Here is a 13,353-nt window from a genome sequence, read left to right as displayed (position 1 = left end):
TGGGCCCAATGTCACCCATTACCAGGCATTGAAAGAACCATTCTAACTAAATGTAGCTGTGCTCTCTTATAATCCCAGGGGAGCAGGTATAGGCAACCTGTCCCGACTCTCTGGGGTCCTCACAACCTCACATTGGAAACCTCCCCAGCAAAGGCGGGAGGTTGGAGTTTACGTTCCATAATGCAACAAGCCTCCCACAGGTCACATTTGTCTCTGAAATTGTGTGGATACATGGGTCCAGCAGGCCCCCACCGTCCCAAAGATCACAAGTAGATTCCAATAATGTCAGAGTTCCCGTTTGGGGGCAAGCTTCCATTGGAGGGCCATCCCTCGTACGTCAAACCATTTTCAAACAATAAACAACAAACCCAACAACTGTTACCTCAACCCCAAGTGCATGCACCAGCCTCCCCAGACACACGATCCACACACTAATATGAGTCAATATGGTCAATGGCTACATCATTGTCCCGCAGCAACACAAGGAGGCAAGTGAAAGTGAGCATGGGCAACCTCCCCCACCATTATCTTTTGGTCCTTGCTGCAGATATCCACCAGTGATGGCATGGCCCAGTCTCAATCAGAGGAGACCTTTTTCTATTCTCAGGGTTCTCAAGGATACACAGGCAGCCCTGACTCACTGCTGTTCACCACAGTCTGTGTGCACATCTTCACATTGCTCAGCATCTCTGTACTGCAACAGCAGAAGGATTTCCAGCAGGTCTACCTTAAGAAAGGCCAGCCTCCCATCCATAAGGCCACCTACTAGGAAATGGTGCTAGGAAATGGTTTGGATTGGATCCGCTGTTTCCCACCAGTGCGGGGTTGGGGTGGGGAATTTTCTTTCTACTCATTAAGACAATCACAACCACAATGATTCACAGGTAGCAAGGGAGCATGTGATGAGTCACCTCTGAGCCTGCCTAAACCCGAGTTTACTCTCAGCCTGAGCCTGCTGAAGCCTGATCAGTCATCCCTGAACCAGAAAATGTGATGAATCATCAGAGTTAATTAACTGCAAGTCATGTGATAGGGCCCACGTCATTCAACTAGCATTCAGCCAGTCCACAGGTGAGGACCCACACAAGTGATACCAAGGTTGGTATAAAAGCTCTTAAGGGAATAAGTCTCTCCAGTCTGCTCAACCTCACTATGTGACTGGAACACTCCCATTGCCAGTAATGTCAACAGACTGCTTCTGCTGCCCCTTGCTCCTGCTCTAGCCAGTGCCTGTTTCCATGCTAGCCAGCCCCAAGAAATGGTTGTAGGGCATAATCTTGGTTCAAGTGATCATGAGCTAATTCAGTTCAAACTGAATGGAAGGATTAACAAAAATAAATCTGCAACTAGGTTTTTGATTTCAAAAGGGCTGACTTTCAAAAATTAAGGAAATTAGTTAGGGAAGTGGATTGGGCTGAAGAATTTATGGATTTAAAGGTAGAGGAGGCCTGGGATTACTTTAAATCAAAGCTGCAGAAGCTATCAGAAGCCTGCATCCCAAGAAAGGGGAAAAAATTCATAGGCAGGAGTTGTAGACCAAGCATCTCAGAGAGGTGATTAAGAAAAAGCAGAAAGCATACAGGGAGTGGAAGATGGGAGGGATCAGCAAGGAAAGCTACCTTACTGAGGTCAGAACATGTAGGGATAAAGTGGGACAGGCTAAAAGTCAAGTAGAGTTGGACAATGCAAAGGGAATTAAAACCAATAGTAAAAGGTTCTATAGCCATATAAATAAGAAGAAAACAAAGAAAGAAGAAGTGGGGCCGCTTAACACTGAGGATGGAGTGGAGGTCAAGGACAATCTAGGCATGGCCCAATATCTAAACAAATACTTTGCCTCAGTCTTTAATAAGGCTAAAGAGGATCTTAAGGATAATGGTAGCATGACAAATGGGAATGAGGATATGGAGGTAGATATTACCATGTCTGAGGTAGAAGCGAAACTCTAACAGCTTAATGGGACTAAATCAGGGGGCCCAGATAATCTTCATCCAAGAATATTAAAGAATTGGCACCTGAAATTGCAAGCCCATTAGCAAGAATTTTTAATGAATCTGTAAGCTCAGGAGTAGTACCGAATGATTGGAGAATTGCTAACATAGTTCCTATTTTTAAGAAAGGAAAAAAAGGTGATCTGGGTAACAACAGGCCTGTTAGTTTGACATCTGTAGTATGCAAGGTCTTGGAAAAAAATTTGAAGGATAAAGTAGTTAAGGACATTGAAGTCAATGGTAAATGGGACAAAATACAACATGGTTTTACAAAAGGTAGATCATGCCAAACCAACCTGATCTCCTTCTTTGAGAAAATAACAGATTTTTTAGACAAAGGAAACGCAGTGGATCTAATTTACCTAGATTTCAGTAAGGCGTTTGATACCATGCCACATGGGAAATTATTAGTTAAATTGGATAAGATGGGGATCAATATGAAAATTGAAAGATGGATAAGGAATTGGTTAACAGGGAGACGACAGCTGGTCCTACTGAAAGGTGAACTGTCAGGCTGGAGGGAGGTTACCAGTGGAGCTCCTCAGGGATCAGTTTTGGGACCAATCTTATTTAATCTTTTTATTACTGACCTCAGCACAAAAAGTGGGAGTGTGCTAATAAAGTTTGAGGATGATACAAAGCTGGGAAGTATTGCCAATTTAGAGAAGGACCGGGATATCATACAGGAGGATCTGGATGACCTTGTAAACTGGAGTAATAGTAATAGGATGAAATTTAATAGTGAGAAGTGTAAGGTTATGCATTTAGGGATTAATAACAAGAACTATAGTTATAAGCTGGGGACGCATCAATTAGAAGTAATGGAGGAGGAGAAGGACCTTCGAGTATCGATTGATCATAGGATGACTAAGAGCTGCCAATGTGATATGGCCATGAAAAAAGCTAATGCGGTCCTGGGATGCATCAGGCGAGGTATTTCCAGTGGAGATAAGGAGGTTTTAGTACCGTTATACAAGGCACTGGTGAGACCTCACCTGGAATACTGTGCAGTTCTGGTCTCCAATGTTTAAGAAGGATGAATTCAAACTGGAAAAGGTACAGAGAAGGACTACTAGGATGATCCAAGGAATGGAAAACTTGTCTTATGAAAGGAGACTTAAGGAGCTTGGCTTGTTTAGCCTAACTAAAAGAAGGTTGAGGGGAGATATGATTGCTCTCTATAAATATATTAGAGGGATAAATACAGGAGAGGGAGAGGAATTATTTAAATTCAGCACCAATGTGGACTCAAGAACAAATGGGTATAAACTGGCCACCAGGAAGTTTAGACTTGAAATTAGACGAAGGTTTCTAACTGTCAGAGGAGTGAAGTTTTGGAATAGCCTTCCAAGGGAAGCAGTGGGGGCAAAAGACCTAACTGGCTTTAAGATTAAACTTGATAAGTTTAGGGAGGAGATGGTATGATGGGATAACATGATTTTGGTAATTAATCGATCTTTAAATATTCATGGTAAATAGGCCCAATGACCTGTGATGGGATGAGATCTGAGTTACTACAGAAAATTCTTTCCTGGGTATCTGGCTGATGAATCTTGCCCATATGCTCACGGTTCAGCTGATCGCCATATTTGGGGTCGGGAAGGAATTTTCCTCCAAGGCAGATTGGAAGAGGCCCTGGAGGTTTTTCGCCTTCCTCTGTAGCATGGGGCACGGGTCACTTGCTGGAGGATTCTCCGTTCCTTGAAGTCTTTAAACCACGATTTGAGGACTTCAATAGCTCAGACATAGGTGAGAGGTTTTTCGCAGGAGTGGGTGGGTGAGATTCTGTGGCCTGCATTGTGCAGGAGGTCGGACTAGATGATCATAATGGTCCCTTCTGACCTTAGTATCTATGAATCTATGAGCTGAGCATTAATAGTAATAGCTATTTCCATTAAAGTATGCCGTCTGCTGCTGTTAGATGGTAGTGTGCAAACTGCCTGGGCTTCCTCTGTTGGCTGACTCCCATGAAAGGTCTTGGCTTTGCTTAGCAAGAGGATATGTGTTGTGCAGGGGATGGCTAGCTGAGGGGACTGATGTCTTATAAAAGACCGGAGAGGACTTTGTGGTTTATCACCCAAAACTGGGGCTGCAAAAATCAATCAGTTTAATAGCCTGTTAGTGTCTTTCAAATTTCAATGGTGGTGTGTCTTCTGCAGTAAGCTGGTATGACAGTAGTATAAGATCCAGGGGTATCTGAAGGAATGGGGTGAGGCCCCATTGTCTAAAAACCCAACACACTTCAGTGCAGCCAGAGCCCTCTTCCTTCAGCACTGGCCTCCCCTAGAGCTGGCACCAGGTGGCATCACCCACTACAGGAATACTCTGTTTTAATTGCCATCCCCCACCCTCTTTCTCCAACCACAGACACCCTAAAATCTGGATCCCAGGCACAGAAGGAAGGGAAGCCTATTACATATGTATTTAGTCACACTGAAATGCCTCTGTATTCCTTACTCACCTATTTCCCTCCCTCTCCCCAACACTTGCTGTGTGAAGGCTAATTTAGGCCATCGTCCTGCAAATATCTAGTCCCATTTACTTCAATACCAGCCCCTGTCCCCTGCATCTTCCTTCCATGCCCTCTGAGCCTTTCCATGCTCCCTATATGCACCCCAGCCTCCTCCCCTTCCACACCTTCCTGCTGCTGCACCTTTTTCCATGTATCCCTATTATACACTCCACCCAATCCAGTCCAGTTTGACAAAAACTCAAAAATTTTAAGATCAGCCTGAAAAGTTTTTTTTCCTCGTTTTGTCCTTATAGCCAGTGAACTGGAAAAAAAAATCAGCCATTTACCCAGTTCTATTCATCCCCTTATTATGGAGTGGCAGCAGTCCCTTCTCACTTTAACTATGGTGGGGCTACTGGCACTCCATAATAATATGGGCTCAGATCTTCAGAGGTATTTAGGCACCTAACTCATAGATGTCAATGAGAGTCAGGCATCTAAATACCTATGAGGATCTGGGCCTTGGTGAATTCAGACCATGTTCCCAAAGTGTGGAACAGCAAAGGCACAGAGAAGTTACATTTACCCACAATTCCTGCATCATTGAAACATTCTGTAATCTTAGCTGGCCATTGGCTACATTTCTGAGTCTAACCATCACAACCTTCCCAAAAAGAAATGGATCCTCCTGAAATGTCAGGTCCTGAAACTCATCCCAGTGTAGAGAATTCTCCTGGGAAGCTTAGTAAAAATCACACACTGGGTTTCAATGGCAGGAGAGAGGGGTAACTTTAGTGCCTTCATGGCCAAGATGGAGTCTGCTGTGCCAGAAGCTCTGGACAGGAAAAGGAGCATGCAGGAACGCAGCAGGCAAACTCCCTTCCATCCCAGGGGCACCTAGTCCACCTCCCCTACCCCAGAAGTTTCTGCTTCTGTTCACTTTAAAAATTCAGGTTTTGACTACTCTGGCTTTCCTGGCAGGTTTTGCAGATGACTGAAAAATTGGTAAGATTATGACATCAGAGATACCATACAAGTTAAACCTGACTAATAGAGACAGGAACTGGTTTTTATTCACTATGTCTAAAATTGTGTTTTTTGTTTGTACCTATTAATTTCATATGCCCAAGAAATGCTTTGGAGAAAAACTCTAAAATTTCACCACCTCATATGCAAATAAGGGCTGAGAAAGCTCTACTGATGAAACTTACTGCAGAGACAAGGTGGGTGAGGTATTGGGCCAGCTTCTGTTGGAGACGGAGACAAGCTTTCAAGCTACACAGGGCTGTGGAAAGCTTGAGAAAAAGCTTGAAAGCTCAAAAGCTTGCCTCTGTCACCAGCGGAACTAAATTTGGCAAAAATTTGAGGAAAAAAATATTGAAATTTTAACAAAGAACATTGTTTTAGCTGGGTATCTACCAGGGTTAATACAAAGTTCCCTTACTGAACTATTAAATGTTTTTCAATGTCCAGATGGGAAAGAAAGCAAAGGATGTTATAAGCATCACATGGTTTGGTGACAATTACCACAACTATGTTTAAATATTGTTAATGTTTGTAGTGTGGACAGGGCATTCGGACAAAGTGTTAAGAATTTAAGGAAAAAAGAAAAAAAGAATTTGTTTGATTAGACAGATGGGGGAATAGCAATTTTCAGTTAAAGCTGGTGTTTGGTTTCACAATTATTAATTTAAAGTGCACAGAGACAATAAGAAACACACAAGAAGTAGTCTATGGTACCTGAGTCAGTTCCCACTAAAAGATGACTAAGGCCTAGTCAATATTTTAATTTACAGCATTTTACCTTTAAATCGGTTTTAAAACAGACTTAATTAAACCAGTGCAAAATCCTTCAGGGACTCAAAATTTATATATCGATTTAGCTTAATTTGATAAGGAATAAGAAATTATGTTGAGTTAATTTGATATAAACCAAGTTTAAAATGAATTAATAATGTATACAAGAATGTAAAAGTAGGATTTTTAATTGATTTAACTCAGTTAAAAATTTTAAAAATCACACTTAGTTAAATGGAGGTGACTTTATAATACAGACAAGGCTTAAGCCCCAATTCTGCAAAGACTGATCTCTGGCTCCAGTGGAGCTCTGTGCAGGTGCAGGGCTCATTGCAGGATTGCGGTCAAATACTGAAATGGTTTGCATAAGCAACAAAGGTTATTATATCTTAATGGACAGATGCAGTGCTGGGGTAAGAGTTCAAGAACAATGACCATATATATCACTAAAGGTTGGTGAAAGTAACAGGCAAAACTATCTTTCTCTTATCACCACACATACACGACCCAGGAATTGCAACATGAACTGTGAGAAAAAATGAACATATTGCTTTTTTTGTTGAGACATTTTGGCAGGTGAGATTTTTATGTTCTTCCTGGTCATAAGAATGTGTTTGTTATCATATAATCATGCTGCAATCTCAGGATGCTGAGGGATGATTGTGCGATGATTCAGACAGTGTTTCTTACTGGAAATGCAGAAGTTGGCACAAAACAGGAAGAAGTCACTGCTCGTAACAGCAAAACTTTCCAAGACTGCTGCAAAGTTTGTTTTTCGGTCAAAAGGAGTTTGTATTTTATTGCTGTGTCTATAACATAGAAAGCAGGTCTGGATATTTGTTAAATGATTTTTTCTTTCCAGCTTTGTTTTTACCTTAGAAATATCAGGAACGACAAGTCTGGTTTTGCTGGAAAATTTTAAAACATACTAAAAACAAAAGAACCTACACACCAACTTCAGGCTCTGATAGGTGTCAGTTCGTCCAACCCTGCCCCTTGGAAAGAATGTCCTGTCCATTAGCTGGATCAGAAACAAGGTCCTGAGACAGTTTAAACTCAGGCTATTTATCGAAAAGCTCTTTCTTTGTCTGTTGGTCTCTAGAGAATCTAGTTAGAACTGAAAAATGTGAACCCCTCCAAGTGGTGATACATCTCTGGAGATTGTTACAACCTGAGTGAATTTATATAATCACGTCACACTGTTCTTAGTTCCTAGAGGAGCTGCAGTTTCCCTCTCTCATGGAACTATATACAATTTGTTTTTAATATGTTTTCTCTGTAATGTTTTCACCGTAAGAATAAATGTGCTTGCTAGTGTGGTAACTTATAACTTCCGGCAATTACATATGTTCATTGCGCTCAGGGAGAAAGCAAAGTGTAGTAGACCACAGCCTGTTTAGGCAGTCTAGCTTGTTGGGGGTATGACAGTGTCTGCAAAGAACTATGCAGCCTGGAAAAATCCCAGTCAGAAGGGAGAGAGACACACATCTCCACCCAGGAGAGGTGACAATTGAGGAGCTGGCTGCTCAGAGTGGGAGCCCTTAAGAGTCCACAGAGAGGGATACAGGTGCAAGTGCCCTGAACTGTGACAGCCAACTCCTCAGATTACTTCTGTTTGCTGCATGAGTAGACTGCAGCAAAGTGTGGGGTGTATGTGAAATATTGCCAGGAAAGAGCTCATATGAGCATACACTTGCAGACAAGACGCTTTCTCCAATGATCTATTGCTGCATGAGAAAGGGGGGATTTTTTGAGGGGGGGACACAAATTCTATTTCATGTTCCTTTGGTTGGTGCAAATTTTCTAATGAACTCCTAATTCAAATACACTGCCAAAATATGATCTAGTGCCCATAAGAGCAACTGCACTGCAGTCAATGGAGTTGCACCTTCTTTCAACAGTTGGAATTTGACCCCAGTTGTGTAAATTTAGGCTCTGCCCTGATCAGCTGCAAAAGAAAAATGAAGGAGGGTGTCAGAAGGGAAATTACAGGAGAAAACTTGAGTCCTGATGCCAGATTGGGAGTCATAATGACAATCCAAATACAATTGTTATTTTATTTTAACAACTAAGAAAAACAGGAATAAGGGGGAACATAAGAACAGCTATAGTGGGTCAGACTAAAAGTCCATCTAGCCCAGTATCCTGTCCTCCAACAGTAGCCAGTGCCAGGTGCCCCAGAGGGAATGAACAGAACAGGTAATCATCATGTGATCCATCCCCTGTCGCTCATTCCCAGCTTCTGGCAAACAGCTGGCGCTCACCATCCCTGTTCATCCTGGCTAATAGCCATTGATGGACCTATTCATCAATGGGGTGTCATTAGGTGCTATATATGTTCTCCCCTCCCTGCCCCTGCCCCAAACTTCAGTTTTAGTCTGTCTGTCCATTTAGGGCCTGATTGTAGAACCCTTACACTCCGTCATGCTGAATAGCACATACTCAAACAAGCAGCCCAATGGACTTCAGTGGGAGCACTCATGTGAGTTAATGTGCAGAACTGGGTCCTGTGGGATAAGTATGAAATTAAAGAATTAAACGTTATCTTATCATTTCAAATATTATTAATAATTCCAACAGGTCCTTAAACACCAAGTTCTCTCATGCAGAGATCACAAGCCAGATTTGGGCTCCAACTTTGGCTGCTTTGCACAACTGTAGAGGAACAGTTTAACTGCCTAGCTGGGAATTCCACCTGAGTAGGAGGAGGTGGGGTAGTGGGAACTGGTGGAAGAAATGGGCCATGGCTGAGCTTCTCTGCATTCTGCATGTTTCTTGCTCCCAGAAGGGTCTGTTGAAGCCAGGAAGAGTCAGACATAGATTAGAATAACCTGCTGAATCCATAAATTGCAATCGTTGCACACAAACACCTTTGCCTCATCTCTCCTTGAGCCACATCATCTTTTTCACATGTATTTAAAGTGCCCAGCACATTTTAAGGTGCCATAAAAATAATATTACAGAATTCTTTTACATTGCTTTGTCCATGGGACATGCTATTGGGTGTTGTAAAGCTTTTGTGTTGTGCATATTCCGGAGGCAGGGCCAGATTAACTCTCCTGTGGGCCCAGGGCTATTAGATTTTGTGGGTTGCCTGAGGGTTTTGAGTGGGGGAGTGGGCTCAGGGCTGGGGTAGGGGATTGGGGTGAGGGAGGGGGTGCAGCTCCATCTTGAGGGTTGGGCTGTGGGGTGGGGCCACAGATGGGACAGGAGGTTGGGGTGCAGCAGGAGGTTTGGGGTGTGGGCTCTGGCTGGGAGTTTGGGTGCAGGAGGGCACTCAAGGCTGCAACAGGGGTGCAGGTGGGGGTGCGGGGTCTGCGAGGGGGTTTGGGTGCAGGAGGGGGCTCCAGGCTGGGGTAGGGAGTTGGGATGCAGGAGGGGGTGCGGGGTGCAGGCTCCGGCCAGGAGGCGCTTACCTCGGGTGACCTGCCCTGGCTCTGCGCAGCTCTGCTCCCCGCGGTGGCCAACATGTCCCACTCCTAGGCAGAGGGGCCAGGCTGCTCTGTGTGGTGCACACTGCCCGTGCCCACAGGCACCACCCCAGCAGCTCCCATTGGCTGTGGTACCCGAGGCCCTGGGCTGCAGCCCCAAAGCCCCTGCATTAATCCGGCCCTGTCCGGAGGAATTCATTCCTTTTTTGCACAGATGCAGAGTGGACGTTCCAGTGCCTCAGAGAAGGAGCCTGTGAGGACTAGGGATCCAGCAGTGGTGAAGCTGGAAGGCAGACACCCATGGGGAGAGCATGAAGTGCTAACTGAAGCCATCAGCACAGCTGTAATGCCAAAAGCAGACACTCAGTCATGTCTTATTCAAATAGAACTGCCCATAGCAGAACTGCTGCTCTTGGATCAAATTTTACAGTTACACCATGTAACTATGGAGGTAACTCCATTAGCTTCAAGGAAGTTACTCTGCACTCACACTGGTGTGACTAAGGTCAGAATTGTGTCCCTCAAGTACCAGTCAGATCAGTGCAGCAAACCAAGTGGCTGAATTGTGATGAGCAACACATGCCAAACAAAGGGTGAGCATCAGAGACTACTTGGCCATTCTAACTCAGTTTACTGACACTGCTCTCTGGTTCTCTCTCAGCTTTCCCTAGCCATTCCCATGATCTCATAGCTTTCCTTGCCTAATTGTCTTTTTCCCAAAACTGTTACTGTTGCTTTCCCCCCCCCCGCCCCATTCAGTTCCTCTCCCTGCAACTTTAAGATCTAAGATCTTTGAATGTCTCAGCTCCTAGCACATGTTCAGTTGACTTTACCTAACTGACACCAGTGTGTGGCTTTGCTTGCTTTGTTTATTTTAGAGATGTATTTGCTCCCCAAACTTCAGATCTGAACACCCCAACCTTGGGGAAAGTTCAAATCACATTCCAAACTTTTAGGCTTCAAATGTCCACGTTTTTGAACATTAAGATCACCCGCTTGAGTCTGAAAGGATGTCAAATTTAGTAGGATACTGTCACAAAAAAAGAAAACTTGAATCTAAATTTGGAATTGAGAAAAATATAACTACTGTATCTTCTTTCTGTAGTCGTTTTAAATTTTTTCCCCCAACATCCCTGGTTGCTATAAAAACTTCTCATTGGGCTTGCTATTTTCCAGAACAGATTCAAGCTCATCTCTAATTTAAATCACACTTTCCATGCCTTTTTCTGAGCCCTCACAATGGAGAGGAGAGTGCTAAGGGATTGAAAAATAACCAGTCCCTTTCACAGAGTTTATCTGGGTAATGTCCATCACTGTACTAGTGTGGAAGGGAATGTCTAGAGCTGACATGGGTATGTCTACACAGCAGCTGGGAGTGTGCTTCCAATGTGGATAGATAGACATGCGCTAGCACCGGCAGTGGGTTCAGCTAGCCACCTGAGTACAGTCCTGCCCAACACCTTGAGTACGTACTTAGGTGGCTAGCCCGAGCTGCCCTGGCCACACTGCTGGTTTTAGAACACTAGCTCTAGCAGAGCTAGCACATCTGTCAGCCCGCCCAAGGAAGCACTCTGCAGTGCAGACATACCCAGAGGCACAAATCATCCCTGAAATTCCCATCTCTAGTAGTGTGGCTGGGTACTGGGGCAAGGCAAGCTGTGCCACAGCCTACACTGAAGAAACCTTCACAGTCCTAGCACCCCTGCATCTCCACAGGAAAGAAGACTGAAGGATCTGCCTAATAGTGGACCCCCTCACCTCATCCCACCCAGTATCCCTGTCTGACAACATTCCTGGGATTCCCACAGAGCTGGGAGCCAGACTATTGAGAGGAAGCACATCCCCTTGCACAGCCCCTCCAAATCCTGCCCCTGAGGTAAGATTTGTTCTTACATGCATATTTTTGTCTTTTTCCCTCCATGCTGTGCTTGTTGTAGGCCCAGACTCAGTTGCTGACTCCGTGTGTCACCTAGAGTAAGTCACGTCACCTCTCTGTGACTGAGTTTCCCCCTCTGTAAAATGTGGATAATTCTCTCTCATACGGGGATATTGGGAGGCTAAATGCAACAACTGTAAAATGCTTGGACAGCCTTGGATGACCGCAGTTGGGAAGTGTCATATTTAATTACTTGTCTTGGAATATTTTCTCTCCTTAAAGAAACATTGACACAATAAAATATAATGTTCAATCTAGGGTGCCCGCTGTCTGAGCCAGAAACAAAACTGTGCTCTGCCCAGAGAGCCTTCCTGCCCAAGACTGTTACCGTGGAGCTCAATCTTGGTTGGAATAAAAATAACAAATACCTTTACGTGAGCCATGTACACATTTAAAATCACCACCTTTCTTCTAAGTATAAGGTATAAGTAGGCACTTATATTGATGTGAAATCTCTAAACAGGAAGTTGCAGGATAGTTGTGCTCATTTTGCAGTTTTTATGGGTTTTTTTAAGCTATTCTTTTTCACTTATTACATTTTCAGGAAACACATTTTCTACCAGCTCTTTCAGGAAAAGTGCAAGATAGAAAAAGTGTTGAAAAACTTCACAGCAAACTCAGTCTGAGTGCCCAATGGTGAGTCATGGCAGAAGTGTGGCGATCGCACAGATACACAGACAGGAAACTGTCAGATTTGAAAGTATTTGACTGTTCAGAAAACTGCAAAAAACCTCCATAAGGCTTTTCAGCCAAGGATCTCTGAGCACTTTACTAACCTTCAGGGCCAACATTTTTAGAAGCCTTCAGTAATTTGCAAGCCTTCATTTTTGGAGAGTGCAGCTTGAGACTCGTAGGACCTTATTTTCAGAGCTATCAAAGACTCAGAGCTACCAGTGGCAATCCAAATAGAAATCAGGCATTAGGTGTGTCAAGGTTCCTTCCCCACACTGAACTCTAGGGTACAAATGTGGGGGCCTGCATGAAAACCTCCTAAGCTTACTTTTACCAGCTTAGGTTAAAACTTCCCCAAGGTACAATCTATTTTACCTTTTGCCCTTGTACTTTATCGCTGCCACCACCAAACATCTAACAGATATATAACTGGGAAAGAGCCCGTTTGGAAACATCTTTCCCCCTAAAATCCTCCCAAACCCTACACCCCCTTTCCTAGGGAAGGTTTGATAAAAATCCTCACCAATTTGCATAGGTGAACACAGACCCAAACCCTTGGATCTTAAGAACAATGAAAAAACAATCAGATTCTTAAGAGAAGAATATTAATAGAAGAAAAAGTAAAAGAATCACCTCTGTAAAATCAGGATGGTAAATACCTTACAAGGTAATTAGATTCAAAATATAGAGAATCCCTCTAGGCAAAACCTAGATACAAAAAGACACAAAAACAGGAATCTACATTCCATTCAGCATAACTTATTTTCTCAGCCATTTAAAGAAAACAGAATCTAACGCAAATCTAGCTAGATTACTTACTAAGTTCTAACATTCCATTTCTGTTCTGTTCCCGGCAAAAGCATTACACAGACAGAGAAAGAGGCTCTGTTTCTCCCTCCCCCCAGCTTTTGAAAGTATCTTGTCTCCTCATTGGTCATTTTGGTTAGGGGTCAGCGAGGTTATCCTAGCTTCTTAACCCTTTACAGGTGAAAGGGTTTTTCCTCTGGCCAGGAGGGATTTTAAAGGTGTTTACCCTTCCCTTTATATTTATGACAAGGTGTCACAAGCTGGGCA

The 13,353-nt window shown here is 43.6% G+C and overlaps 1 long non-coding RNA gene across 1 annotated transcript; it reads right to left on the bottom strand.

Moving 5' to 3' along the window:
• Positions 1-9,726: 9,726 nt before the first annotated feature.
• Positions 9,727-13,141, bottom strand: LOC122458925. Its single transcript, XR_006279271.1, has 3 exons — positions 13,099-13,141; positions 12,384-12,494; positions 9,727-10,012 (listed from the first exon to the last, which is right to left on the bottom strand). It is a non-coding gene; the product is annotated as an uncharacterized LOC122458925 (long non-coding RNA).
• Between the last annotated feature and the right edge of the window lie 212 nt (positions 13,142-13,353).

This window comes from Dermochelys coriacea, chromosome 2 (genome assembly GCF_009764565.3).
Source record: "Dermochelys coriacea isolate rDerCor1 chromosome 2, rDerCor1.pri.v4, whole genome shotgun sequence".
Classification (NCBI taxonomy): Eukaryota; Metazoa; Chordata; order Testudines; family Dermochelyidae; genus Dermochelys; species Dermochelys coriacea.
The sequence above is the reverse complement of the archived record's forward strand: the minus strand, read 5'-3'. Positions and strand labels throughout refer to the sequence as shown.